This window comes from Schistocerca serialis, chromosome 1 (assembly GCF_023864345.2).
Source record: "Schistocerca serialis cubense isolate TAMUIC-IGC-003099 chromosome 1, iqSchSeri2.2, whole genome shotgun sequence".
NCBI classification, from domain to species: Eukaryota; Metazoa; Arthropoda; class Insecta; order Orthoptera; family Acrididae; genus Schistocerca; species Schistocerca serialis.
In genome coordinates, this window is record NC_064638.1 from 1,281,252,441 (window position 1) to 1,281,267,857 (window position 15,417).

Below are 15,417 nucleotides of genomic sequence, written 5' to 3' on the forward strand. Positions count from 1 at the left end.
TGAGGGAATGAGTAGTTTTGTAATGTATAATCACTCTAATGGTCAGTTATTTTCTTTTACTTCTAACCATTAGGTACAGTCGTGCTAGCTACTTACGCTCACCACCAGGGCTAATTTCTTCTTTATCGAAATATGGTAAAGCATTCAACGTATACTGACAATGTTTAAGGACAGCCGTATATATTAGGTACCAATGAAATGAGTGAACCCCGACACCTCAACTTGCACTGGAACTGCTTCTTGTCGACCATGAATACTTTGACAGTTTGTTGTTCTTCTCCAGCATATGTGAGACATGAGAGCAACTTTCACTTTCTTATCACCCCGCCCACATTGATCCTAAATTAGACGTGAGGAATATCATGATTTTCCTAAAGATTATTTTCTCTGACCAAAGAACTCCCACTCCTTTGGATTCAGTGGCACCACCAACATGCAGAATAGTAGGAAATGCATTCAGCTCTTCTAATGGTTAATGGAAATGAGCGTTTGGCGTCATTGGCCGGGAGGCCCCTAACGGGGCAGGTCCGGCCGCCTTGGTGTAGGTCTTATTACATTCGACATTGGGCGACCTGCGCGCCGGATGGGGATGAAATGATGATGAAGACAACATCCAGTCCCTGAGAGGAGAAAATCCCCGACCAAGGCGGGAGTCGAACCAAGGCCCGTTAGGACGGCAGTCCGTCACGCTGACCATTCAGCTATCGGGGCGGACTCTTCTAATGGTAATGACCATTCTGCACCTTCTAACGATCTACGGGCCTCTCTTACAGTGCCTTTTTTTTTTTTTAGGTGTATATCAAAACCGATTTGTCAATAAACAAGTGCCAAGCATCACACGGTAAATCACTAATGACTCGCCATTAATCATATGGATAAGGATCAGAATTATCTTGCTTTCCGCTCCTTTAGGAGTACCAGTACTAACAGGAAATATCTCCCACTTTGGTCCATCAGAAGCTTCAATATTTGTACCGGCAATCGATCCACTGAACATTTTGTACGTGAATTACGACGCCTTTTAGCATATGCGTTGCTCAGTTTTGCATCATTTACGTGTAGCCATACTCCATAATTCTTACCTTGAACTATTGTGGCAAAACAGCCTCAACTATCTTCTCTATTACCGAAACGACATGACTGGCCTTTGGATGAGGTGGCACATACAGGTAAGTGTAATGAGCGTTATTCATGGAATGAAAACAGCTGCTATGAAAAAAAAACTGGGAAAACAACAATATCCTCTCAACTACTGTGTACAGTATACATGAACATTCATCAGTATCTTCGCCGCTGCCCTCTGATTCATCGGAGCTCCGTGCTGTACTTAGTTTCACATCAGAATCAGCTGAATTACGTCTAAATATCCTTCTTCGAATTCAGATTCTTCAGTATCACTTGTCAAACCTAACATCTGCTCACACGTGAGGCGGCGACCAGTGAAGCAGCACTACTTCACAGCGCCCGTGTTATATGAAGTTCTATGCCGTCAAAGACGCCGCACTTACAGTTTCACATCCGCTTTGCAGCAGCAGACCGAATAAAGGCTACCAACAATGTGTGGCTCTTTATTGAACGGGCCGAAAATGTCAGCGTGTTTCGTGTTTTTCTTGAAAGCTATGCAACTGACGGCGTTGACATTCAATTCAAAATGAACTAAGCAAGAAATGTTAACCCTTGTAGCGCACACCTCTGAAACTTTCACACAAAGTGTGCACCAGGGTCAAAGTGATTCAATTGTTTGCTGGAGAAGTTGCCTGAAAATATAATTTTTTCAAATGAAATTGTATTCTCATGTACTAAACTCACTTTATTTCACTTTCCTCGTGTCCTTTTTCAGTCAGTATTAATATTAATGCACCCAAAATTCGAGACGAAGTAAAGGCCGTCACGGAAACTTCTCACTGAAGGAAAGAACCAAAAGACTTTATTTGCAATTTAATCAGGCGAAGGTACTATTCATCCTATAAAGTGCAGATACTACGCGAATACTTTGAGGTGTTCTAAATGCTTCATAAATCCGTTCATTCTTTACTTCCACATTCTTGGAATATGGACTAAAATGTTATAGGCAGCTGGCAGCCCTGTACTATTAGAGACAGCTGTGTTCCAACAATGACCATTCTTACCGTGGGCGACTGTATTTTCTTTATCATTGTCTGAAGATACGGCAGACTGATCAGTTTCGCTATCTGCTGCAGGAGCATCACATTCAGAAACACTTTCTTCACGAAAGTCAGTTACGTCACTTTCACGACTGAGTACTTCCAACAATGCTTCCCGCATATCATCTTCCGTTAGTAAAATGTCATTCCTAGCTGCCGTTTCCACATAAATGTACTTAACACTCAGCGACAGAACATTTACGCATTGTGTAATCCAGGATCGCAGTGACCTTTCAAAAAAATATTTCTGTCAAATTAATTAAGCAACATCGTCTCACAATTTCGAAAGCCAGTCCACTGCCAGGTCTCACTCAAGGCTGAATTTACATTTGTGGCAGCGGGATGTGTACGTGGACTGGCACATGCACAGTAACGAACAAACAACTCCAGTGTCAGAGTGACATTGCTGTACACTTCTAGAGTTAAAAGTCATAAACCATCAGTACGCCTCCTAAGCCAATTAGAAGAGGGAGAGCGATTACGTGTCGGACAAACATGTCTCGTCGACGGTTCTATTGTGAAATTGCTTGGTTCAAATGGCTCTGAGCACTATGGGACTTAACATCTGAGGTCATCAGTCCCCTAGAGCTTAGAACTACTTAAACCTAACTAACCTAAGAACATCACACGCATCCATGCCCGAGGCAGGATTCGAACCTGCAACCGTAGTAGTCGCGCGGTTCCGGACTGTAGCGCCTAGAACTGCTCGGCCACTCTGGCCGGCTTAAATTGCTTGACAAAACTTTTAATTTCTGTGGACGCGGATAAGGGTCCTGCGGATGCGATGGGTGCAGCATTATTTTTCATCCGCGCGGACCTCCAAGTCAAAACAGCTGCTTCGCCATCGTTACTTCCCACGACCCGCTCGCGACAGGTGTTGACGTAAGTCGAGGTTAGCGCGCGGACTACATAGTTTTACCAGCTCACTTGCCACGAGTAGTCGACTGAGACAGCAAAAGGCTCGTGCAAATCGGACTTTTAGAGAGAACTACCGCCCTTGTACCAAGAGGAAACACCGTCGTTCTTCACTTCGTCGCAGTCACCTTGCGAGAACACCTGCACGCAGGCCGGCAGTGCGCGGTCGGCGTCGCACCTGGGAGTGTCGTGTTGACACGGGGCGCCGCGTTCACTCACCCCACGCTGCTGCTGCTGGCGCCGGCGCGCTCCACGCGGCACTCACACACACTGCACTCGCCACTGACACCTGTTGGGTAGCCGGCTCTCGCGGCCGCAGATAACGCGCGGCGGACTATCTGCGTGACGTCACACGGCCACTGTGCCCGGGGTGCAGCTCGCCTCGCGTCGCGAGCGGAAGGCGGCCGGCCTACTGACTGCGGCCCACGTGTGGCGCTCTCTCTACCTGTCGCGTGACGTCACGCCCCTACCAGGCTGGGCGCTGCCCCTTCCAGACGCGGCCAGCCTTGGGACGAATGCCTGCCCGCCCGCCTGCCTTGCCTGCAGCTCCTCGGCTCGCTGTAGCGCCGGCCAAACCTCGCGGAGCCACCAGCGTAGCTCGAGGATCCCAAAACGTCCTGAAGAGACAATAACATCAGACGCCCGTATCATGGCTTCAACAGAAGAAAAGCCAATACTTGGTCACAGAGCGTTCTGAAGGGAACGAACACCCGAATAAGTTGGCCCATCTCAACTGGAAGACATTGGTATCCACAGCAAACTCAATACGGACAGACAGGGTGCCCCAAAAGTCCGTTAACATTTGAAAATTAAATTCTTCGCGGAAGTGGGGAGAGAGGTACAAATTGTAACACATGCAGTGACCATAAGTTTTTATTGAAACGAAAAAATAAAAAGAAATGATGTCGGCCGTAATTCATCAACAACACGTGCAGTAGAGGGGCAATGCGAGCAGCACTGTGCGACATATGAGTAGGTATGGAGAGAAATTGCCGCCGGATATCTCCTAGCATCCCTAATGAGATCGGACGATCGCGATAGAGTTTCGACTTCGGGTAACCCACAACCAATAACCAAACGAATTGAGCTCTGGGTATCTGGGAGGGACACGGCGGTTCAGCACGTGATCCTCACCAAACTATGCGCACAACAGACCTTTCACCGTGTAGCAATATAGGGTGGAGCGTCGTTCTCTATAAGAGTCGTACCTCCCAGCAGGTGTTAATCAGTCAGGTTAGGGATGACGCCATTCTGTAACATATCAATGTACCTCGGAACCGTCAACCTGACAGTTTCCGATCACGATTGACGTGGTAGATACACACCCCAACGTGACTTTCTCGTCATACATTGGGTTACTAGAACAGTTCTAAGATTTTGTGTTTGCCCATATTCTGTTGCTCTGGGTGTTGACAGACCATCGGAGCGTGAATGTGCTTCGTAGGTTCACAACCCGTTAGACAACCAATCGCCGTCTTCCCCCGTTTTTCGAAGTGTCCACACCGCAAATGCTCTCCGCGTCACGATATCGGTGGCTAACAGTTCGTGATAACACTGCATTTTGCACGGGTCACCGTGGTCTAGGGGTAGCCGGCACGGTAGCTCAGCGTGTTCGGTCAGAGGGTTAACTGCCCTCTGTAATAAAAAAAACTGAGTTAATCCATCAACAACGAACTTAAACGGATGTCTTTCGACGTCCGCCCCGAGCAGATGCAACGAACAAAAGTGAACAAAAATGAGAGAGAGAAAAAAAAGGGTAGCGTCTTTGGTTCACAATCAAAACGTCTTCGGGCCCGGGTTCGATCCCCGCCACTGCCTGTATTTTGATAAATAATCAGCATTGGCGGCCGAAGAATTCCGGCGTAAGAAGTCAGCCTCATTCTGCCAACGGCCTTGTCAAAGAGGGCGGAGAAGCGGATAGAGGTTCAGGCCACTCTCTTGTCCTAGGGGTGGGAAATTTCCCCTAAAGGCGGAAGAATCAGCAATGATCAACGACATGAGGATGCAGAAGGCAATGGAAACCACTGCATTAAAGTCACGTAACGTGTATCCACAGGACATGTGGCCTGTAATAAAGAAGTGTCAAGATGATCTCTCCATTGGCAAAAGATTCCAGAATAGTCCCCCATTCGGATCTCCGGGAGGGGACTGCCGAGGGGGAGGTTACCATGTGAAAAAGACTGAATAATCAACGAAAGGATAACGTTCTATGAGTCGGGGCGTGGAATGTCAGAAGCTTGAAAGTGGTAGGGAAACTAGAAAATCTGAAAAGGGAAATGCAAAGGCTCAATCTAGATATAGTAGGGGTCAGTGAAGTGAAGTGGAAGGAAGACAAGGATTTCTGGTCAGATGAGTATCGGATAATATCAACAGCAGCAGAAAATGGTATAACAGGTGTAGGATTAGTTATGAATAGGAAGGTAGGGCAGAGGGTGTGTTACTGTGAACAGTTCAGTGACCGGGTTGTTCTAATCAGAATCGACAGCAGACCAACACCGACAACGATAGTTCAGGTATACGTGCCGACGTCGCAAGCTCAAGATGAACAGATAGAGAAAGTGTATGAGGATATTGAAAGGGTAATGCAGTATGTAAAGTGGGACGAAATTCTAATAGTCATGGGCGACTGGAATGCAGTTGTAGGGGAAGGAGTAGAAGAAAAGGTTACAGGAGAATATGGGCTTGGGACAAGGAATGAAAGAGGAGAAAGACTAATTGAGTTCTGTAACAAGTTTCAGTTAGTAATAGCGAATACCCTGTTCAAGAGTCACAAGAGGAGGAGGTATACTTGGAAAAGGCCGGGAGATACGGGAAGATTTCAATTAGATTACATCATGGTCAGGCAGAGATTCCGAAATCAGATACTGGATTGTAGGGCGTACCCAGGAGCTGATATAGACTCAGATCACAATGTAGTAGTGATGAAGAGCAGGAAGAATCAATACGTAAAGAAGTGGGATACGGAAGTACTAAGGAATGACGAGATACGTTTGAAGTTCTCTACCGCTACAGATACAGCAATAAGGAATAGCGCAGTAGGCAGTACAGTTGAAGAGGAATGGACATCTCTAAAAAGGGCCATCACAGAAGTTGGGAAGGAAAACATAGGTACAAAGAAGGTAGCTGCGAAGAAACCATGGGTAACAGAAGAAATACTTCAGTTGATTGATGAAAGGAGGAAGTACAAACATGTTCCGGGAAAATCAGGAATACAGAAATACAAGTCGCTGAGGAATGAAATAAATAGGAAGTGCAAGGAAGCTAAGACGAAATGGCTGCAGGAAAAATGTGAAGACATCGAAAAAGGTATGATTGTGGGAAGAACGTACTCAGCATACAGGAAAGTCAAAACAACCTCTGGTGACATTAAAAGCAACGGTGGTAACATTAAGAGAGCAACGGGAATTCCACTGTCAAATGCAGAGGAGAGAGCAGATAGGTGGAAAGAATACATTGAAAGCCTCTATGAGGGTGAAGATTTGTCTGATGTGATAGAAGAAGAAACAGGAATCGATTTAGAAGAGATAGGGGATCCAGTATTAGAATCGGAATTTAAAAGAGCTTTGGAGGACTTACGGTCAAATAAGGCAGAAGGGATAGATAACATTCCATCAGAATTTCTAAAATCATTGGAGGAAGTGGCAACAAAACGACTATTCACGTTGGTGTGTAGAATATATGGGTCTGGCGATATACCATCTGACTTTCGGAAAAGCATTATCCACACAATTCCGAAGACGGCAAGAGCTGACAAGTGCGAGAATTATCGCACAATCAGCTTAACAGCTCATGCATCGAAGCTGCTTACAAGAATAATATACAGAAGAATGGAAAAGAAAATTGAGAATGCGCTAGGTGACGAGCAGTTTGGCTTTAGGAAAAGTAAAGGGACGAGAGAGGCAATTCTGACGTTACGGCTAATAATGGAAGCAAGGCTAAAGAAAAACCAAGACACTTTGATAGGATTTGTCGACCTGGAAAAGCGTTCGACAATATAAAATGGTGCAAGCTGTTCGAGATTCTGAAAAATGTAGGGGTAAGCTATAGGGAGAGACGGGTCATTTACAATATGTACTACAACCAAGAGGGAATAATAAGAGTGGACGATCAAGAACGAAGTGCTCGTATTAAGAAGGGTGTAAGACAAGGCTGTAGCCTTTCGCCCCTACTCTTCAATCTGTACATCGAGGAAGCAGTGATGGAAATAAAAGAAAGGTTCAGGAGTGGAATTAAAATACAAGGTGAAAGGATATCAATGATACGATTCGCTGATGACATTGCTATCCTGAGTGAAAGTGAAGAAGAATTAAGTGATCTGCTGAACGGAATGAACAGTCTAATGAGTACACAGTATGGTTTGAGAGTAAATCGGAGAAAGACGAAGGTAATGAGAAGTAGTAGAAATGAGAACAGCGAGAAACTTAACATCAGGATTGATGGTCACGAAGTGAATGAAGTTAAGGAATTCTGCTACCTAGGCAGTAAAATAACCAATGACGGACGGAGCAAGGAGGACATCAAAAGCAGACTCGCTATGGCAAAAAAGGCATTTCTGGCCAAGAGAAGTCTACTAATATCAAATACCGGCCTTAATTTGAGGAAGAAATTTCTGAGGATGTACGTCTGGAGTACAGCATTGTATGATAGTGAAACATGGACTGTGGGAAAACCGGAAGAGAAGAGAATCGAAGCATTTGAGATGTGGTGCAATAGACGAATGTTGAAAATTAGGTGGACTGATAAGGTAAGGAATGAGGAGGTTCTACGCAGAATCGGAGAGGAAAGGAATATGTGGAAAACACTGATAAGGAGAAGGGACAGGATGACAGGACATCTGCTAAGACATGAGGGAATGACTTCCATGGTACTAGAGGGAGCTGTAGAGGGCAAAAACTGTAGAGGAAGACAGAGATTGGAACACGTCAGGCAAATAATTGAGGACGTAGGTTGCAAGTGCTACTCTGAGACGAAGAGGTTAGCACAGAAAAGGAATTCGTGGCGGGCCGCATCAAACCAATCAGTAGACTGATGATGACCAAAAAAAAAAAAAAAAAAAAGATTGGAGGGTACGACTAAGTGCTATTCAAACAGTGGTGCGTCGACTTCACCATGCGGAGATGAACCCGGCAACTTCTACATTTGTTCCTGAAATGTGTGAGCAGCAGTAGCGCTTGCGTCCGTTTGCCCACTGCGCGCCCGATCGTCAAAACCAGGGCTTCCCAACGTGTGGTCCTCGGACCCCTAAGGGGGTCCGCGGCCACCTTTCACCAAATCGTGTAGGATAATGGGTAACATTATTGAATAAAAATGTTAAAATCAAATTCATGACTATTTTTTTGTGTGTGAAAAACGTGTACTTTTACTTCAGGTCGTATCCTCAAGCAGCCTTTGCGGTTCCTAAGTGAGAACGCATACACAGTTTAGTGCCGGAGAATGCGGCTTCTCTGATCGACTTTTTCCCAACAATACGGGGTTCGTTTTGTGCGCCGGCTCACGGCGCTAGATGCGCTGAAATGTTTACGCATGCGCGGAGCGAGCTTTGTCGACCAATCACAGTGCTCGCTGGCACGTATGCGGTACCAGGCATCGTTAAATGTTACACTTGCTTTGTCAATGCACTATCTGTTTCATAAGCCGATTTTTGACAAGTTTATTACTTCTAACATGGATCGGTGGCTGAAGTCAGGATCATTGAAGAAGGGTGCAGTTTCTCCATCGCCTTCACAACGAGGGAAGTTTCCAGTTGAAACGAATGAGGAGGGAGGACGACCAAAGGAAGACTTTACATAAATTTGAACATTTTTCTTCGGATTTCACAAAAAACCACACACACACACACACACACGACTGTTACAAAATATGCATGCTCGTTACACAACAGTAGCCAAACAGTGGAAGTGAACAGAACATAATCGGCAGCTTGTCAATAGCGAACAGTTTGGACGCGACGTTGATTGCCCGTGGAGGAAGACGGCTCCATCGTGTGAAATTTCAATTACCAAGTAATGTGTGTTGAACAAAGGGAGTAAATCCACTAGCAAGTGTCTGGATACAGTGGGGATTCAGATTGGATCGTTAATTTCAAGTTGTTTTCATTCATCTCTAAACCAAAGACTATTGATACTTCGTGGGGGGGGGGGGGGGGGGGGTTGTCATTGGCAACATGGCACTTGCATTAAGAAGCTTTCAGTTCCCATTGGTTTCGCTCTGAAATTTAAAGTTACTGTGCTCTTGACTGACTAGGGATCCGCCATGGAATTTCGCCTGAAGAAGGGGTCCGCCAGCTGAAAAGGTTGGGAAGCCCTGGTCTAAACAACCCTTGGCTTCGAACTTCGTGATTATTTTCTTCACAACGACACTTGTCACAGGACGCTTTACACGTTAGAGTATCTTTCGTATGGTGAGAGGATCGTAAAACTATAGCGAATTTTCCATTCTGATAGCAGAGCTCCACTAAAAGTGCCTTTCATGTTAAAGTAAAAAAAAACAACATGCCGCTATTGCTGGTGCAGCCGACTCCATCTCTCAATACAGCTCATTTTATATACGATTCTCACACGGCGTCACTGCTGTCCAGCGCCATCTGTTGACCAGTTTGTCCAGTCTTTTTTGGTATCACTAAAAGCCCATGTCATTTCAAGCGTGTGAGTCGGTTTTTACCTCTCTGCCTACATTATTGCATGAATTAATGCATTTTCAAATGTTAATGTTCTCTGGCTCATCCTGTATACGGGGTGATCCATTGATCGTAATCGGGCAAAATATCTCACGAAATAAGCGTCAAACGAAAAAACTACAAAGAACGAAACTTGTCTAGCTTCAAGGGGGAAACCAGATGGCGCTATGGTTGGCCCGCTAGATGGCGCTGCCGTACGTCAAACGGATATCAACTGCGTTTTTATAAAACAGGAACCCCCCTTTTTTATTACATATTCGTGTAGTACGTACATTAATATGAATGTTTTAGTTGGACCACTTTTTTAGCTTTGTGACAGATGGCGCTGTTATTAGCACAAACATATGGCTCACAATTTTAGACAGCAGATGTTAACAGGTAGGTTTTCTAAATTAAAATACAGAACGTAGGTACGTTTGAACATTTTATTTCGGTTGTTCCAATGTGATACATGTACCTTTGTGAACTTATCATTTCTGAGAACGCATGCTGTTACAACGTGATTACCTGTAAATACCACATTAATGCAATAAATGCTACAAATGATGTCCGTCAACCTCAGTGCATTTGGCAATATGTGTAACGATATTCCTCTCAACAGCGAGTAGTTCGCCTTCCGTAATGTTCGCACATGCATTGACAATGCGCTGACGTATGTTGTCAGACGTTGTCGGTGGATCACGATAGCAAATATCCTTCAATTTTCCCCACAGAAAGAAATCCGGGGACGTCAGATCCGGTGAACGTGCGGGCCATGGTATGGCGTTTCGATGACCAATCCACCTGTCATGAAATATGCTATTCAATACCGCTTTAACAGCACGCGAGCTATGTGCTGGACATCCATCATGTTGGAAGTACATCGCCATTCTGTCATGCAATGAAACATCTTGTAGTAACATCGGTAGAATATTACGTAGCAAATCAGCATACATTGCACTATTTAGGTTGCCATCGATAAAATGGGGGCCAATTATCCTTCCTCCCATAATGCCGCAACATACATTAACCCACCAAGGTCGCTGATGTTCCACTTGTCGCAGCCATCGTGGATTTTCCGTTGTCTAGTAGTGCATATTATGCCGGTTTACGTTACCGCTGTTGGTGAATGACGCTTCGTCGCTAAATAGAACGCGTGGAAAAAATGTGTCATCGTCCCGTAATTTCTCGTGTGTCCAGTGGCAGAACTGTACACGACGTTCAGAGTCGTCGTCATGCAATTCCTGGTGCATAGAAATATGGTACGGGTGCAATCGATGTTGATGTAGCATTCTCAACACCGACATTTTTGAGATCCCCGATTCTCACGCAGTTTGTTTGCTACTGATGTGCGGATTAGCCGCGACAGCTAAAACACCTACTTGGGCATCATCATTTGTTGCAGGTCGTGGTTGACGTTTCACATGTGGCTGAACACTTCCTGTTTCCTTAAATAGCGTAACTATCCGGCGAACGGTCTGGACACTTGTATGATGTCGTCCAGGATACCGAGCAGCATACATAGCACATGCCCGTTGGGCATTTTGATCACAATAGCCATACATCAACACGATATCGACCTTTTCCGCAATTGGTAAACGGTCGATTTTAACGCGGGTAATGTATCACGAAGGAAATACCGTTCGCACTGGCGGAATGTTACGTGATACCACATACTTATACGTTTGTGACTATTACTGTGCAATCCATCACAAAGCGAAAAAGTGGTCCAAATAAAACATTCATATTCCCTTACGTACTACACGAATATGTAACAAAAAATGGGAGTTCCTATTTGAAAAAACGCAGTTGATATCCGTTTGACCTATAGCAGCGCCATCTAGAGGGCCAACCATAGCGCCATCTGGTTTCCCCCTTCAAGTTAGGCGAGTTTCGATCTTTCTAGTTTTTGCGTTTGAAATATTTGGCCCGGTCACTATCAATGGACCACCATGTATAAGAAAAGGCAACAATTGGTCACAGAGAATATTGAAATAAATGAATACTTGAATAAATGGACGCAAGTGACGGTACACAAAACCTTCTAATCATCCGCTTCAAAGAGGAAAGTCAGTTGGTGCGTTTGTGATCTGTGTATGCTAGGCAATTTTTTATTATAATTCAAAGTGGCAACATATTAGCGATGTAGGCTCTTCAGTTGCTTGCATGCATGTCACTATTGCATGTTTTCTAATGTCATCCACTCATCGTCAATAAAAGGTTGTAGTACGGATATTTCCGTATGTCCTGGAATCCGGAAAGAATATCACTGTTAAATCACTCATTCAAGCGTGCATGCACCTCCATTTCATTTTCGTTACGGTAGTATTTACGCTTTCTACTCTGATATGTTCCCTGATCAGTATTTTCTGTCTCCCCTAGTAATTCCCTACGTGCATTAAAGGTCCTTCAGTCAAAATTGGTTATACACACATGTAGTCAACTTTCCCTTCCAAACGTGTCTTGTTTTGACAACCGTATCTAGTATTACAAAGGCTGTCCGGGATATTTTTCCTCTTCTCTTTATTTCTTTTTACCAGCCATGCAGTCTATAAACATCCGGTCTGACTCACTCAATGATTGTTAGATTTCATGGTTAATTTGCAGTTGTTCTGTTCAATATGATCCTTATACATATTTTAGTCCTGCAATGTTTTGTAAGCACACTTGCACAGCTTCAAAACTACACTACTCAGCAACACTCCGTCTTTCATAGCTGAAAGACGGTGGAGCATCACACCATCCTCGTAACAGTCTGGTTCCCTTTTTTCCGGTCTTCTGCATCTCAGAGTAGCTGGCCCCATGTTTGTGTCTTCTCCTTTATGTGTGATACCCATCGCCTCGGTGGTGATCCCTGCAATCTTTTGCTGTCGACTTTGCATTGGATGATCATCTTTTCGAAATTATCCTCCTGTCGTCGAACTGTGTGACCAAAGAATTGCAGTATTCGCTGGATACAAATACTGGACAAATACTTCCCCACCCTAAGTTCTTGAAGGATTGATTTGTGGATCCATTTTTTTATCCGTGATATTCTGAGCAGTCTCCTATATGTCCACGCCTCAAAAGCCTCCATTCTTTTGCGGACCCATTCAGTTATCGTCCATGTTTCAGCGCAATAAAGGAAAACTGAAGGCACCAGTTGCAATATTACATTCTTCCATTCGTTGTTCACGTTTACTAGCAATGATTTTAGTGATATCGAATCTCTGTACGTGACTCCTCTTACACTTCCAACTTTGTCAGCTTTCTGATGAAGGCCCACAGTAGCTGTGGCTTTAATGTACACCATAAGCCAAAACATTATGACCATTGCCATTCGTGAGACTGAATGCGGACATCAGATGTGGTAAAGAAAAGTACACTACGTAACACAGTTGCAGGGCAGCGTTTTCGAAACACTGTAGTTAACTGCCACTATAACGTGTAAGTTTGAAATTTGGCCCAAAGCTGCCTAAAATATACCTTTCTGATGGTGCAAAAGCGAGATGTCCTGTGGCATCGCCCTCGGTCTCAACGGCGCTTCCAAAGCAAGACATCGACGCATGCGAAAAAAAGGCCAGCGCTCAGAAGGTCGTGTGACGTATAATCTGGGTTAATGACGTCACATTGGCACCAGATTTCACCACAAATCTGCCCGGAAGCACAGTGGACGTGTCACACGGTGGGGAGGTCGTTAGTCACACCCCCTGTTATCCACATTTCGCCCCTTCTTTTCACACTTCTGCCATCGAGGCCAGAACGCTGACACCCAGCGCTGAAATCACTCGGTTTTCACACAGGTGGCCGAGGGAAAGATTTGAGACACACCGACGCTCAGGATCGACAGAGGAACGCCTCAGGAGGTGGCATAAGGGGCGCCAATGAAACCACCCCTCTGTTGGCGCACATTTCGCGCTCGGAAACGTTCTCACTGAGATCAGGAACCGGACGACGTTCTCGAAAACGTTTGAAGCTGCTGACACCCCCGGACGCTTCAGCCTAACTCTAAGGACATTGTGAGGCTGCTTCGGATCACAATCAAATTTCGTCAAATGGTTTTAAACTGTCTCTAGTGGTTCCAACCTGTACACGAGAACAGAAATTGCAGTCGTGGTGCACTCTAAAGGGGAGCGGTCACGTTCATGTCCTTTATTGGGTTTTGTGTGAATTACCGAAGCCGCCAAACAGTTAATTATTATGATTGTATCACCGTGTGCTTAATGGATGTAAAGTTATCGGTTTTTCTGCTGTGGCTTCGGGGGTATTTCAACCGAGTGCGGCTGTTCTGAGACGAAATAGTTAATGATTGAAAGTTTATCTATTACTAGAGACCATAAAGGTTGCGATGTACAAATTGATATGTATTTTCTACTAACACAAATTCTGAGGCAGTTGCTACCTTCGCCTTACACGTTTAATTACGGTTATATCTTTTTATTGGTTGCTGATTTTAATTACTTCGTCACACGTAATGATGATGGTTAACATTCACAACAATCCTCACCGCAATCCATAGTTGTGGCCGGCCGACGCGGTTGACGCGAAACACGTAATTCGGCACTTGTCACTTTTGGTTTTATACCACTCGCCAATCGGTATCGATGAGGGTCAACCCCACGACAATCAGGGGGACGCGCTCAAAATGTCATGCACCGAGAAATTTACCGTTTACTACTCACTCGACCACCATTCTTGCCCGTCTCTCCAGTACTACAGCTCACTCGACGCTCATCTCACTGCCTCCTGCAGCGCTCGACAATCGATTCCTGTCTGCTATCGACCAGGTTGTCGGATACCAGCATCTATGTTCGTGGGATCACGGATCCGTTGCAGATACAACTCCAGAATGTCCTTAGAGGGAGGCTGAATTATCTGACTTCAGCATTAAAAGTTGTCAAGAACGGCGTCCTGCTGCGCATCTTACCGAGAACCATCGTTTTGGACCGGGAAATGTGTGGGAATCAACGCCCCAAGGAAAGGGCTAGTTTCATTGACGCCTTTTGTGCCACCCCCCTGAGATGTTTCCGTGTCGACAGTGAGCGGTGGTTTGTCTGAAATTTTTCCTGAACCACTCACAAGAAAACCTCGTGATTTCAACTCTGTGCGTGGCGGTTCTAACCTCACTCGCAGAGGTGTCAAAAGACAGAAAGAAATGAAGGGCTTATTTCAATAGTGGTACAAGTCCATTTTTGTTCATTCTGAGATACAGAGTCCTCGCGCTGAAAAATCTCCAGTTGAGATTTTTACACGGTATATATACTTGAATATTTCTAGTAACTCAACTACAGATTTTTCACCGCTCATTTAACTGTAGGACTCTGTATCTTAGAATGAACAAAAATGGACTTGTACCACTACTGAAGTAAGTATATATACTTGAATATTTCTGGTATCTGAACTGCAGATTTTTCAGCGCTCATTTAACTTTAGGACCCTGTTCCTCAGAATGAACAAAAACGGACTTGTCCCACTATTGAAATAAGCCCTTCAAATGCTGGTAAGAGAAGGTTTGACGACCTTCCATCGTGTGACTCGTCCTGGTGACGTTGGACAGAATTTTGATGAAATTTGATTTCAATGTGACACCATTAACCCGCCTTATACGTCACGTGACCTGAGAACTGGCATGTGTTAACGTTTTGCTGTTTGAAGCGTGGTCGAGCACGAGGTTGACGATTCAACGCGGCGTGCTTTTCCGCC

General features: G+C 44.9%; 1 protein-coding gene across 1 annotated transcript in view; it reads right to left on the minus strand.

Annotated features, from left to right (window-relative positions):
• LOC126419619 (EF-hand calcium-binding domain-containing protein 4A-like) overlaps positions 1-3,434 on the minus strand; it is a 759,654-nt gene extending 756,220 nt beyond the window's left edge. Inside the window, exon 1 of the mRNA XM_050086810.1 lies at positions 3,300-3,434. The gene's annotated coding sequence lies outside the window, so the exon portion shown is untranslated. The remainder of the gene's footprint in view (positions 1-3,299) is intronic.
• Positions 3,435-15,417: the final 11,983 nt, after the last annotated feature.